General features: G+C 37.6%; 1 protein-coding gene across 4 annotated transcripts in view; it reads left to right on the plus strand.

The window, feature by feature from the left end:
* Nucleotides 1-13306, plus strand: part of sdk2b (sidekick cell adhesion molecule 2b) — a 943317-nt gene that overhangs the window by 85428 nt on the left and 844583 nt on the right. The window lies entirely within an intron of this gene.

Raw genomic sequence — 13306 nt, forward strand, 5'->3', positions numbered from 1 at the left:
CCATACAGATGTTGTTTTTCTAATTCAATTTCTAAGCAAACATATTTTAATATGTATCTCTGGAGAGGCTTGGTGAATGATGAAAAAGGAAGTGAGACAGAGGAGGAAAATGTAACATCAGAGGGTGTGAATGCAGGGAGGTTAAAGTGAATTCAAGTGGGATGCTTTAGAAAATAAGTTGTGCATCAATTGTATTTGGACCAGAAGCAAGGTATCAATAAGATCATCAACAATAAAGCATGACCATTGGGTTATTCAGGGGTTTTTAGCTTGTGTGAAGTAGTAGGTTCCTTGCTTTAAAAAAATGTCCATGGAGGTATTGCATTATTCAGGGATGTCCCAACACATGAACCAAAATGAGCAGGAAGATCAATACCAATTATTTGGATCTGGGAGTGCAACAGTATATTCAGAATATTTACTACTGTCAGCAATTTTCCTCTCGTTTTGAAAGAGACAGAAATTCCATGAACCTCCTATTTATTGTTGAATCTTGCATCTCGGACATGAATTCCAACTGACTGAAATCCAGAAATCAATGTGTTCACAGAGACACTCACAGACCCCTGATTTGCCTCTTATTGCCAATCCTGGCTCCAGCTCAGTTCTAATGTTCTTTGATTAAAATATCAGCTGTGTTCTGCAGGTGTAATATCCTCTCTGAAGAAAGCCTGTTAAGAAATCTGTAAGTGATTGTGAGCTAAGGAGTGAGCAACAGCTTGGAGTTCACCTTTGTTTGCAGAGTTATGGCTTGGCCACGACCATGACTCGACTTGGGTCATGGTGTATGAGTAATGAGGGAAAATCTTTCTTTACTAAATACAGAATGCAGTTTTGTCATTTTTCCTTGCACTAATAGCATAATTGAGATGCAAATGAAAAGAGGTAGAATTAAAAAATGCATGTGCCTTTATATTCTGTTCCACAGCTTTTGGAAGTTGTCTTCTAATATTGTAGTGCAACCTGTTCTTTGCCCACCTGAATTTAAAAGAACTGCAGCTGCTGGCTATATTTTATGGAATCCAAAATTATAAAAATATCACCCAGCTTCCATGAAATTGTAACAAGTAAATTTCTGAAAGGGCAATGCTATGTGATTTCCCTTATCAGAATGTGAATCACCCGAAACATCAGAAAAGGATCACATTTCAAAGGTAGGAATAATTAAACTTATTTACTAGAAAATGTTAGTTAAGATTTTCAAAGTCTTGAACTTTTGCACTAATAGTGTAGAATGTGTTATTCATGTGAAATAACCTTATGTTCTTGCGGGGGGGAACGACTCATTATGTTTTGAATCTGGTCCCCAGTTTCTTTCTTCTTTCTCCTGCCAACTTTGTTTCACAATTCTGTTGGCCATTGCTTATCTTAGACAGAATGGTCTTAAGACATTATGGAAAATTAGCCTCTTATTTTCATATTTCTGGGTGTTGACAAGATGCTGAATATAACCAGTAATATTCTAAACATATTAGAAAAGGAAATTGGCAGGGATTTGATTCAGAATTGCTATAATAGGGAAATATTAGCATTCCTCATAGTGCACAAATTAATTCTGTTTGCTTATATTGGTTATAAATAAAATAATGGCTACATACTGAATTTCTAAAATGCTTATGTGGAAAAAGTGAAACTTTACCAGAAAATATGTTTTCTTCACAGTATCTATTAGTATTCAGCAGCAAAAGGATTGGCGTATTCACTATGTGATAATTTGAAGGCTCATGGATAATGTGTGTGCTTTATCTTCCTGTCTCAATAGAAGTTTTCCCTGATTGACAATGTCTCCAAGATGGCATAAAAATAATCAGTTATTACACACACATTTTTTGCATCACCGTTTGCTCTTAACAAGACAATAATAATTATCTTAAGTTTCTTCTTACTAAGAAATAAAAAGCAAAAGTAGGTCATTTGGCCCCTCAAACATGTTCATTGTTTCTCTCCCTGTATCCCTTGACTTGTTTGCATTTTAAGTATCAATCATTATCTGCCTTGATTAATTTCAATGATTCCTCTTAATACTTTTCCATTAAAAGTAATTAGAAAGATTTATGAAGCTCAGAGGGAAGAACTTCCTTCTCATCTGTCTTAAATGGGCAATCCCAGATAGTAAAACACAGCCCCTTCCCCCTTCCGATCAGGGAAAACACTCCTTAGCATCCATCCTGTTAGTGCAGTAGGTGCAGAGCACCCCTGTGGTTATTCTGTTCAATAATAAGTGTACTATTTTGGATACAGTTGTGGGGGATGACCTCCCAGGGGAATGCTATGGAGACTAGGTTACTGGCACTGAGCATGGATCTGTGGACATGAATGGGACACCCAGATGGTATGTTGCCTCACAGGTGCCAGGGTCAGGGATGTCTTGGATTACGTCCACGTCACTTTGGAGGGGGAGGGAGAGCAGCCAGATGTCTTGGTACACATTGGTACCTTTGACATAGGAAGGAAAAGCAAAGAGGTCCTGAAGGGAGAATTTAGAGAGATAGGTAGAAAGCTGAAAAGCAGGACCTCCAGGGTAGTAATTTCTGGACTGCATCCTGTGCCACACACCAGTGAGGGTAGAAACAGGATGATAAGGCAGATAATTGCATGGCTGAGAAGCTGAGGCAGGGGGCAGAGCTTCAGGTTCTTGGATCATTTGGGGAGGTATGATGTGTACAAAAGGGACAGGTTGCACCTGAACCTGAGGGAGACCATTATTCTCATGGGCAAGATTGTTAGAGCTTTTGTGGAGGGTTTAAACTAATTTGGCAAGGGGATGGAAACCAGAGTGAACAGAGTGGACTCAGGATAGGATGGTTGGTTCAAAAAGAAACAAGATAGCATGCAGTTAGACAGGCAAGATGGGCAGGCAGAAGATAGGACAAAATTGCAGCCAGCAGGGTGAGAGTCAGTGCATTAGGGATGCAGAACCAAAGAAGGTAGCAAATACAGTACTCAAAGTGCTATATCTCAATGCATGGAGTATAAGAAATAGGTGGATGATCTTGTTGCACTTTTACAGATTGTTAGGTATGATGTTGTGACCATCACCGAATTGTAGCTGAAGGATGGATGTCATTGGGAGCTGAATGTCCAAGGTTGCTCATTGCATCAGAGGGATAGGAAGGTAGGCAGTGGAAGTGGCGTGGCTCTGCTGGTAAAGAATGGCATCAAATCATTAGAAAGATGTGACATAGGATCAGAGGATGTTAAATCATTGTGGGTCGAGTTAAGGAACTGCAAAGGAATACTATTATAGACAGGCCTCCAAGCAGTAGCTGGGATGTCATCTGCTGATTACAACAGGAAATAGAAAAGGTGTGTCAAAAAGGCAATATTATGCAGAGAAATGCCTTTAGCCAAGGGTGCTGAATTTGTGGAATTTGTTACCACAGGCAGCTCTGAAAGTCAAGTTGTTGGGTATATTTAAGGCAGAGATTGATATGTTCTTGATTAGCCACTGCATCAAAGGTTACAGAGTGAAGGCCGGGGAGTGGAGCTGAGGAGGAAAGAGAAAGGATCAGCCATGATTGAATGGGCTAAATGGCCTAATTCTGCTCCTATGTCTTATGGTCTGTCAGTTCTCTTCAGATTCTAATATGTTTCATTAAAGTGATCTCACATTCTTCAAAACTCCAATGAACATAAGCACAACCTGCTCAATATTTAAATATGAACTCCTTCAACCCAGAACAGCCAACTTAAGTATGTCCTCGGTGTCCAAAGCACCACAGGTATACATACTTATATTGGTAGCCCTTCAGACGCAGTCTCACCAGTGTTCTAAGTTTGCAATGTACTTTCCCTACTTTTATACTCCATACCTCTTGCAATGAAGTCTTAACCTTCCATTGGTTTCCTAATTACCTGCTGTACCTTCATATTAACGTTGTTACTAATTCTAGTTTCTTTAACTGGGATCTCAAGACTATCAGTCCAGATACTGGTTCCTGATCCAAAATGTCAACAATTCCTGCACCTCCCACTCACCGATGTTGCTTGACCCACTGATTTCCTCCAGCAGATTAATTTGCTTCCTTTGTACTGCAACCTTGTGTAACTACAGTCAGTTTAAAATGCTTCTTTCATTCTTTCTACCAAAGATGAACAAACAGTTGACTGTTTTATAATCCTTCTGCCAGGTTTTTGCCTGCTTACTTAACTGATCAATTTCCCTTTGGAGGCTGTTTGTGTTCTTCTCACAACTTGCAAACCCTGCCTATTCTTGTACACATAGTCCCCTCATCCAAGTTATCCATATAGATGCCGAATAGTTTAAACCTGTACTAATCCCTATGGTACACAGTCACTGAGATGTAGACTCCAGTAGACTTAATTAATACAGCTTTAAATGCAGTTGAAGCATCTGCACATAGCTGTCACATTGTTTTCACATAAGTCTGCTTTGTCCCCCATCGCATAAAACATGGCACATATCTTATCACTTTAGTAGGACAAAGGGGTGACTGAAGCCTGCTAGCATTCAGGCCTCATCAACTAGCTTGAATCTCTGGAATTCAATTCACTTGAAACAGTGACAAAAGACTTCTATTGTACGTCAAAACAAAGGTAAGGTACACTTCAAACCAAATTCATTTCAATTGTGTAAATTCAACATGAATGGCAATTTTGTGTTGCCAGCAGCTGACTTTCTAAATTGCCGAACATATGTGTTGAGGCTCCTCCCAGCAATTGTACTTACCATCAATTGCATAATATTTAATAGGCATCTCAATTCAATATCTCTTGTGTATTTTTTAAAGAAAATTACACAATTTTTGTCACAGCTGATTGATAGAGGAGGACAGATGGCCAAGGAGGAGTGTCACCACTGAGGCAACATCAACACTGAGTGAGAATAAATACCGACACATGAATTTGGCAAAAATGTTAATTGAAATGTCAGTGACACTTCACCAGAATGCACTTGGGGTATCAAGGGCAGCAAGGGCAATTTGATTGCACTGAAAGAACTGCCTGCCAACAACTAAACGACGATTGAGAGGATGGTGCACCATCTGGAAAAGTACCAGCCTCAGGATTTAGAGAGAATAATTAATCGAGTGTGAAAGATCCGAGCTGTTTCTTCATGCCTGACTGCATATACAAAAAATTGTTTCTCTAAGTTACAATTATGCAACCTTCAATTCAGTGAATTTTAGCAATTTATTTTACATTGACTTGTGCCATTTAATAAAATAATAATATCGAACTAAACCTTATAAGAAAGTGCAATTGTGTTCAATGTGCAGATAATTTATTCTTTCTTTTAGGCAATTTTTTTTTAGCTTTTATAGGTGTTATTTTGTATATCTTTTTTAATGCCAACTGTTTATTTGGAATTCTGAGACTGTTTAGCATTTTTAGGATTACTTGTCACCTTTAATTTATTTTGAAAAGATAAAGCTTTGCATTATACACGTAACATAAACTATATCTTAACTTTCTTAATTGAAACCAGATAATTTACGAGTATTAAGCAAGAAGTCGGCTTTTTAGGTTTTGCATTTTACTATCGTGATTATATTATGCACCAAAATAATAACTAATTTTTAAATTACATCTCTTGCATTACAACCATGTCAAGGAAGATACTATCCAATGTCACGAAGCCACTTTACTATGAGGTAATTAATGTGCATTATCTGTGGAAGATGGCAAAATTAGATCTCTTCCTCAAATCAGCTCATTTACAATTTGTATTCTTTGTGCAGTGTATTCCTATTTGCAAGTAAAAGAATGAAAAATAGTTCTCATCCCAGGTTTAATTCCATGAAGGTAAAATCTACATTGGACACGTAAGTCCATCTTGTTGACACCAAGGTCAGACAGATTTCTTGCATGGGGTAATCTGGCACCATTTTACTGGTCTCCATCTTCCTATAGATGCTGCCTGGCCTGGTGTGTTCCACCAGCATTTTGTGTGTGTTGTTTGAATTTCCAGCATCTTCAGATTTCCTTGTGTTTGCAGAATAATTTGCACATTTAGATAGCAATGAAATTAATGGGTTAGTAATATCAACAAGAAACTCTTATCAACATGAACTTGTTCTAAAAAAAGATACACAAAACAACACCTATAAAAGCTGAAAAAATTGCCTAAAAGAAAGAATAAATTTTCTGCACATTGAACACAATTGCTGTTTAAAATTGTAATTGTATTTCATTTTTCTATAAAATCGAATGTGTATTACACTAATTGAGCTGTAACTATTATCAAACAAGATACTTCCTTAAGATCACAAAAGTCATTTTTGTGCAAACTGTTACATTAGTGTAATTTTCTTGTCCAGGACCCAGGACCACACGCTGCATCTGCAAAGCAAACAGCATTATGAAAGACCCCATGCACCCCTCATACAAACCGTTCTCCCTCCTGCCGCCTGGGAAAAGGCACCGAGGCATTCGGGCTCTCACGACCAGACTATGTAGCAGTTTCTCCCGCCCCCCCCCCCCCCCCACCAAGCCATCAGACTCCTCAATACCCAGAGTCTGGACTGACACCTACTTACTGCCCTCTACTGTGCCAATTGTTTATTATTTATTCTAATGCCTGCACTGTTTTGTGCACTTCATGCAGTCCTGCGTAGGTCTGTAGTCTAGAGTAATCTAGTTAATAATAACAACATTATTATTTAATTATTTATGGTTTTATATTACTATATTTCTTCACTATTCTTGGTTGGTGAGGCTGTAACGAAATCCAGTTTCCCTCGGGATCAATAAAGTATGTCTGTCTGTCTGTCTAATATAGTTTTTGTGTTGTCTTACGTAGTTCAGTTTTTGTATTGTTTCATATAGCACCATGGTCCTGAAAAACGTCTCGTTTTTACTGTGTACTGTACCAGCAGTTATGGTTGAAATGACAATAGAAAGTGACTTGACTTGAAGATCTTCATGGTACATCAGAAAAAGTGAAAAATTAATTTTTGGTGTACATTAAGTCTGTTTATCAAATAAAGTCTTTCATATCCTCTGTATCTATATGTTTGAGGTAGACAACCCTAATCCACAACAGGAAGGCCAAGCTGTAATGATTGAGTATCCAAATTCCCTAAGTCTATGTTTGCAAGAATTTAGTTGGGTATCTGGCTGAAGCATTTAATCTGTTCAGCAGTGTTTTAATATATGTTGCTTCACACATTCCTGTGAAAATAGTGAACCTGAGGAAATGTTTTTTAACTGATTATCTAATTGTATTTACTACTAAAGGCAGTTAAAATGTTCGGACCATTCAAATTTCTTTTTAATTACTGCTTATATTATCTTTTGTGGGAGTTACTTCTTTCAAAGGACCACGTTCTTGTCACGACAATGAAGATGATGAAATTTTTTTCTAATCCCTAGTTACAGTTCACTTACCTACAGCTGAATGATATCACAGAATGTACCATGTAATACCCAACAATTCTTTTTGTACATTCTGTTGCTTACAAATGATTTCTTATAAAAAGGACTATAAGTACTTATCTTTTTGCAGCTGTGTAACTTAATTGATGGAGAATGACTTGTTTTCTTACCTGTTCCAAATGTCAAAGTTAGTGTGATATAATACATTAACAAGTGTGAGGACAGCGTAGAATAGGCCAATACGCTAGAACATGTCGACATTAGGAAAGAAGATGTATTGGAACTTTTGAATAATACTAAGATATTTAAGCCCCTGGGCCCGGATGGGTTATACCCCGGTTGCTACAGGAAGCGAGGGAAGAGATTACTGCTCGTTGGCAATGATCTTTGTGTCCTCACTGGCCACAGGAGTAGTACCAGAGGATTGGAGAGTGGCAAATGTTATTCCATTGTTCAAGAAAGGTAATATGGATATGGAAATTATAGACCATGAATCCTGGTTAGTGGGGAAACAGTTTGCTGCACCAGCTTATAGGGTGGTTAAGAAGACGTACAAAGTGTTGGCTTTCATTAATTGAAGAATTCAATTTGAGAGCCAGGAGATAATGCTGCACCTCTGTAATAATGGTTAGTCCATACTTGTGTTCAGTTCAGGTTGTCTCATTATAGGAAGGATGTAGATGCTTTGGAGAGGGTGCAGAGGAGATTTACCAGGATGCTCCCTGGATTGGAGAGCATGTCTCGTGAGGAAAGGTTAAGCAAGCTGTTTTCTATTGGAGTGTAAGAGTGATTTGGTAGAGATGTACAAGATGATAAGATGCACTGATAGAGTGGACATCCAGATACTTTTTCCCAGGGTGGAAATGGCTAACACGTGGGCATAATTTTAAGGTGATTGGAGAAAAGTACAGGGCATGTCAAAGGTAGAGTGTTTTTATATACAGAGGGTGGTACATGGAAACACACTGCCAGGAGTGGTTGTAGGAGCAGATATATTAGGATCATTTACAAACTCTTAGATAGGCACATGGATGATAGAAAAAATGGAGGCCTTTGGGGCTGGGAAGGGTGAGATTGATCTTTGAGTAGGTTAAAGCATCAGTAAACATTGTAGGGCAAAGAGCCTGTACTGTGATGTTCCATTTAATAGAATAATTCCTTTATTTATAATACAGATGCATTCTGAAAATATTTTACAAGAAATTTCATAAATAAGAAATGCATTAAATATTTAATTACCTTGTACTCCCATGCACAGACATTATAGTGGTAATAATGTTGAAATAAAAGCAAGTTTCAGCGAAGAATCAATGATGTGAAAGTTAAAATTCATAAATAAGATGCTTGTGATTTAAGGAATTGCTTTTTGTACTCTAGTTAAAAATTCTACAATATTGTACAAAATACTTCCACAAAATTCAGTGTAGACAAGCATGAAGGATGCAGCATGACAAGGGTGGAGCAGATAATTCTGTTCCTTCATAGTTCCATAAACCTGGATTTAATCCTAGCCTTTGCTGTCTGTTTAGAGTTTGTAATATCTCCCTTTGACTATGTGCATTTTCTCTGAATGTTTTGGTTTCCTTTCACATTCTAAAACCATGCTAATTGGTAGGTTAAGTGGCAGAAGAAGTGAGCTGGGAATAGTTAATGGGGATACAAGAGGTTTTAAGAAAAAACATTTATTGTACTTCGGTGCTTGATGGTAAATATAATGTAGTTTACCAAAGGGCCAGTTTCCATGCTTTATAACTCAGCTGTTTTCTAGTAAAAGTGTGCACATTGACCAAGGTTTATGTGCATCAGTAGGATTTCTGTTGTGCATTATAAATTTCACTCTCCATTACCCCAGTTTCATCACTGTATATCGACTGCAAATTTTGTTGAATTCTCATTCAAGACATGGTAAATGATGAATTAGATATTCAGTGTCAAAATGATGGCACTTTTGTCGTTAAACCTTTTATGTTTTTAGCTATGGCTCCACTTACAGTCTTTAATCAGTTTTATTGCAATGTTTGCTCAAATGGTTAGATCCATTTTAAAATGCAAATCTAAAATAATGTTTTGAAGATTCTGCAGGATGTGGATTTGCACAGATTTCTTTCGCTATTTGAGACTGAATTGCGCTTCTCATTCACATGTGAAGTACCAACCAGCACCACAATACCTAATTTTAAGTAATAATGACATAAAGCTGGTTCTTAACACAAGCACCACATATGTTTCAATGTACATTTGATAAATTAATCTGAATCTGGGTTTTCAAGTGGAATCAACAAGTACAAACAATGTTAAAGCGCATTATTTTATCTATAAAATGTGCCAGGATAGGTAGTGCCGGATCAATTTTTTGGAACTGGTGAAGTTTGAGGAGATGTAACAGAATGAGCAGTTTATGTATAAAGAAGAAAAATTAGAAAACATGAGGAAGCATTTAGGCTTCAGTGGAAAACATGATGCTGCATGTGGGTTTATTCCAAGCAGGGGAAAGGAATGCTCTGATCCTAAATGAGTCACATGAAAAATTCCACTGGATTTTTTTTTAAAGCCAATGAAATTTTTATAGTGGTGGCAAAGTAAATGGATGCTTCAGTGTAAATTACTGCTTACTGATGTAAAGAGTAATGACATTACAGCTGAAATGAAAGTATGTTAAAAACTTGCTTCATGTTATTGAAAAATGCAAATCGTCACTTATAATGGGTGAAGGCTTCAGTAATAAATTCCTGTTAATTCAGTTTTGGTGGCACAGCTGCTAAGAAAGTGAGTGTCATTCCTTTGTAAAATGATACTCTTTCATGTAGTGGTTTGCAAAGATTGGATGCTTCAGTATTGTTGGATAAGTTGGCTGACATTTGTTTAGGTGTGTCATGCCATGAATGCAGCTTTCAGGCTCTCTTGGAAGCAAGCTGTCAACACTTAGCTGGAGCTGCATTATTTGGTGAAACACGTTTTACAGACGATTTCTGTCAACAAGACTATACAACAATAGAGGTCCAAAATGACAATCGGTCATAAAAATCAGTTGACACATTGGAACCAGATTGTGATATGTGGTGACCAAAATGTTGGGAGCAAACAATATCTTTTATATGGTGTGATTAGAATCAGATTAATTCAAATCGGCATGTACAGTTAGAATATTTTCCATCGAACTACTTCAGGTGAAAGTTTACTATGTGTCATAACTTGCAGAGCAAAACACTGTTATAATGTTCACACCTTCATTGAGGATGACCTAAATGCTAAAGTGAAAGTGCCATTTGTCTAACATCAGCCATTGGTTGATGAAGTGTTTTTCCGAAGTCCATGGTTCCTCGTTCTTGTTGATTGACTTAACCAGCTGCAACTGCCAACCTGACAGCATCATGAATTGAGGTTACTGTGTATGTAACACTGCCTTCATTCAGTTTGGAACACATTATACACCACGCATTAGGCTCTGCGACTTGAGGGAAAAGTAAACAGAATAGTTCTGCTGTAAAAACTGAGCTATTAAGTTGCAAATAAAAACAAAGCGCAATATCTATTTAGACAGTAGGGTATTAATTTTGCAATAGAATGAGCTATGTTAATAGTACGATGTGTTTTTTTTTATCAAAAACTAGACTGAATATTGTATCCTGAGCACTGTTTTTCAGAAGTATTGCCACTGTTAATTGTGTGTACAAATTCTTTATCTCTCAATTGATGTTTTGTTGCCTCTATTTAATAACTTGTTTTTCTTTTTAAGATCTAATTTCAGCTCACAGTAGGCCCATATTTCATAAAGAACTCAGCACTGTTACATCATCTGGTTGAAATAATTGTTCCATTGAATTGCAATGAATTATAGTCTCTCCGTAAGTGAAGGGAGTAGTTTTGATTAAATTGTAGTAAACTTTCATTGGGACATTTGAACAGCAATATGATGTGAAGCTGAATTGCCATCTTCCCATTTAAGTGTTTAAAGAAAAATCTGGAAATAAGATCACCTTTTTTTTGTGTGTGTTGCAAGTTCCAGCTGGTTTGTAATTACAAGGGCAAATTGCTTTCGCAGTACAGGCAGTCCCCAAGTTACGAATGTCTGACTTACAAACAACTCATACTTATGAACGGCCAGCCATAAAGCCCATTATATTAAAAATTCGTCGGCATCTGCCATTTTAATTGGACCTCGTTGCCATTAACACTGTGTTGAGTGTGTAACTTTGTATTTGGTTTAAATTTTTCTCAGCAAGTTTCACCCTGACCCCCCCCCCCTTTTCCACTCAGCACCGCCCCCACTTGTCCCATTTAACCTATCTCAGTGAGGGTGGGCTTCAGGATTCGGGGAGCTCAGAACCCACCACCCATGGCTGCTGCTGAATCCACACCGTTTCTGTTCCATTGACAGAAAAAGAACACGATTGAAAATAAAGTGGAAATAATAAAGTGATCGGAAAGAGGTGAAATGCCATGGGTCACTGGAAGAGCGTTAGGCGACAGTCGGTCAATGATCAGAACAATTTTAAAGGATAAAGTGAGAATAATGGAGCATGTGAAAGGCCTTGCCCCGATGAAAGCTACAATTATCACTAAGCAACGCAGTGGTTTAATTATTGAAGTATATACGTTTCTTAAGTGTGTTATATGCATAGAAAGGTAAAATATATACTAAGACGAAAGTTTGACTGACTAACGCTAACTAATACCAGATGTACCTGTTCTGACTTACGTACAAATCCAACTTAAAGATGGACTCAGAAACGGAACTCGTTTGTAACCCGAGGACTGCCTGTATTATAACATGGTTTTGTGCATGCCACAGGCATATAAACTATATAGCTGGTTAAACTGATACGAAACTTGGCCTGTTACATTGCATCAAGTATTTGTGGCCACCACTGAGTCGGACCTATATGGTACTCAAGATCTGCATGGCAAGACAAATATCTTGGCTCTCCCTCACCAAAGCCGTTTATATTGTTTAGGGGATCCTTAATTACCTGCAGATTAGAAAGAGATTAAGTTGGATCAGTGCTAGTAGTTGTATTAAAATGAACTGAAGAATTGAGCTGCAAGCATTGTAGAGATTTTACTCTGAGAGGGGTGAATGCTTTTTATGTGCTTTATTGGCATGAATGGCTTCTTTAATAGCAGTCCTGAGAGCACAAGGAGAAACTGCACAAGCAAGACTGCTTTGCCAGAGGAGGCAAAAAAAAGAACATTTTCAAGGCTTATGCCTGCAAAACTTACCTCCCAGAAAATTTTCTGGGATTATTATTTCTGTTTTAGTATTTATTGAGAGGCTATAATTTTCAAAACAAGTGATCACTGACATGTGCCAATTCCATGTGTCTTTTAACCTTCCAGCCTTTTCAGGTAAAATTGGATGGTATCTGGCATGTTCTGCCATTTATGGCAGCAGCTGCATTCATTCGAGCAGTGGAAAATTTCTGCTCATCAGGAGCAGAGTTCAGCACTGTGTGAACCAAGGTATCTATAGACAGATTTACCTTGATAACAGAATCTTCAAAATTTGGAGAATAACCTATTGTGCAAACATAACTCCGAACCTGTTTTGAAGCAGCAAAGACAAATAATTGGTGACAAATATTAGAGGATCCCAATGCTTGTTAGAATGCAGCAGAGATCTCAATCTTTCTGAGACAATTTGCCTCAAGATCTAGGCATGACTTTAATTGGTACAAGTCACATTTATCTAGATAGAAACTCCTGAAATTATGACATGCTAACATGCAAGACAGCAAAAAATTATCATCACTTCACAGGATTTAGAGACAAATTTCAAGTGTGAGTGCTATCATGATAAACTGACATAGGTCCTTTTGCAAAGATTCTGCAGCAGGTTTACCATCAATATCAAATTTGCAGCTTCCCATTTATTTGCAATTTGAATTACAAATTCTGTTTGCAACCTTATGACAAGTGCTGAACCACTTGCTTTTATGTATGTCAGAAGTACACAACGAGAAGTGAATTG

Source organism: Hypanus sabinus, chromosome 23 (genome assembly GCF_030144855.1).
Source record: "Hypanus sabinus isolate sHypSab1 chromosome 23, sHypSab1.hap1, whole genome shotgun sequence".
In the NCBI taxonomy this organism is placed as follows: Eukaryota; Metazoa; Chordata; class Chondrichthyes; order Myliobatiformes; family Dasyatidae; genus Hypanus; species Hypanus sabinus.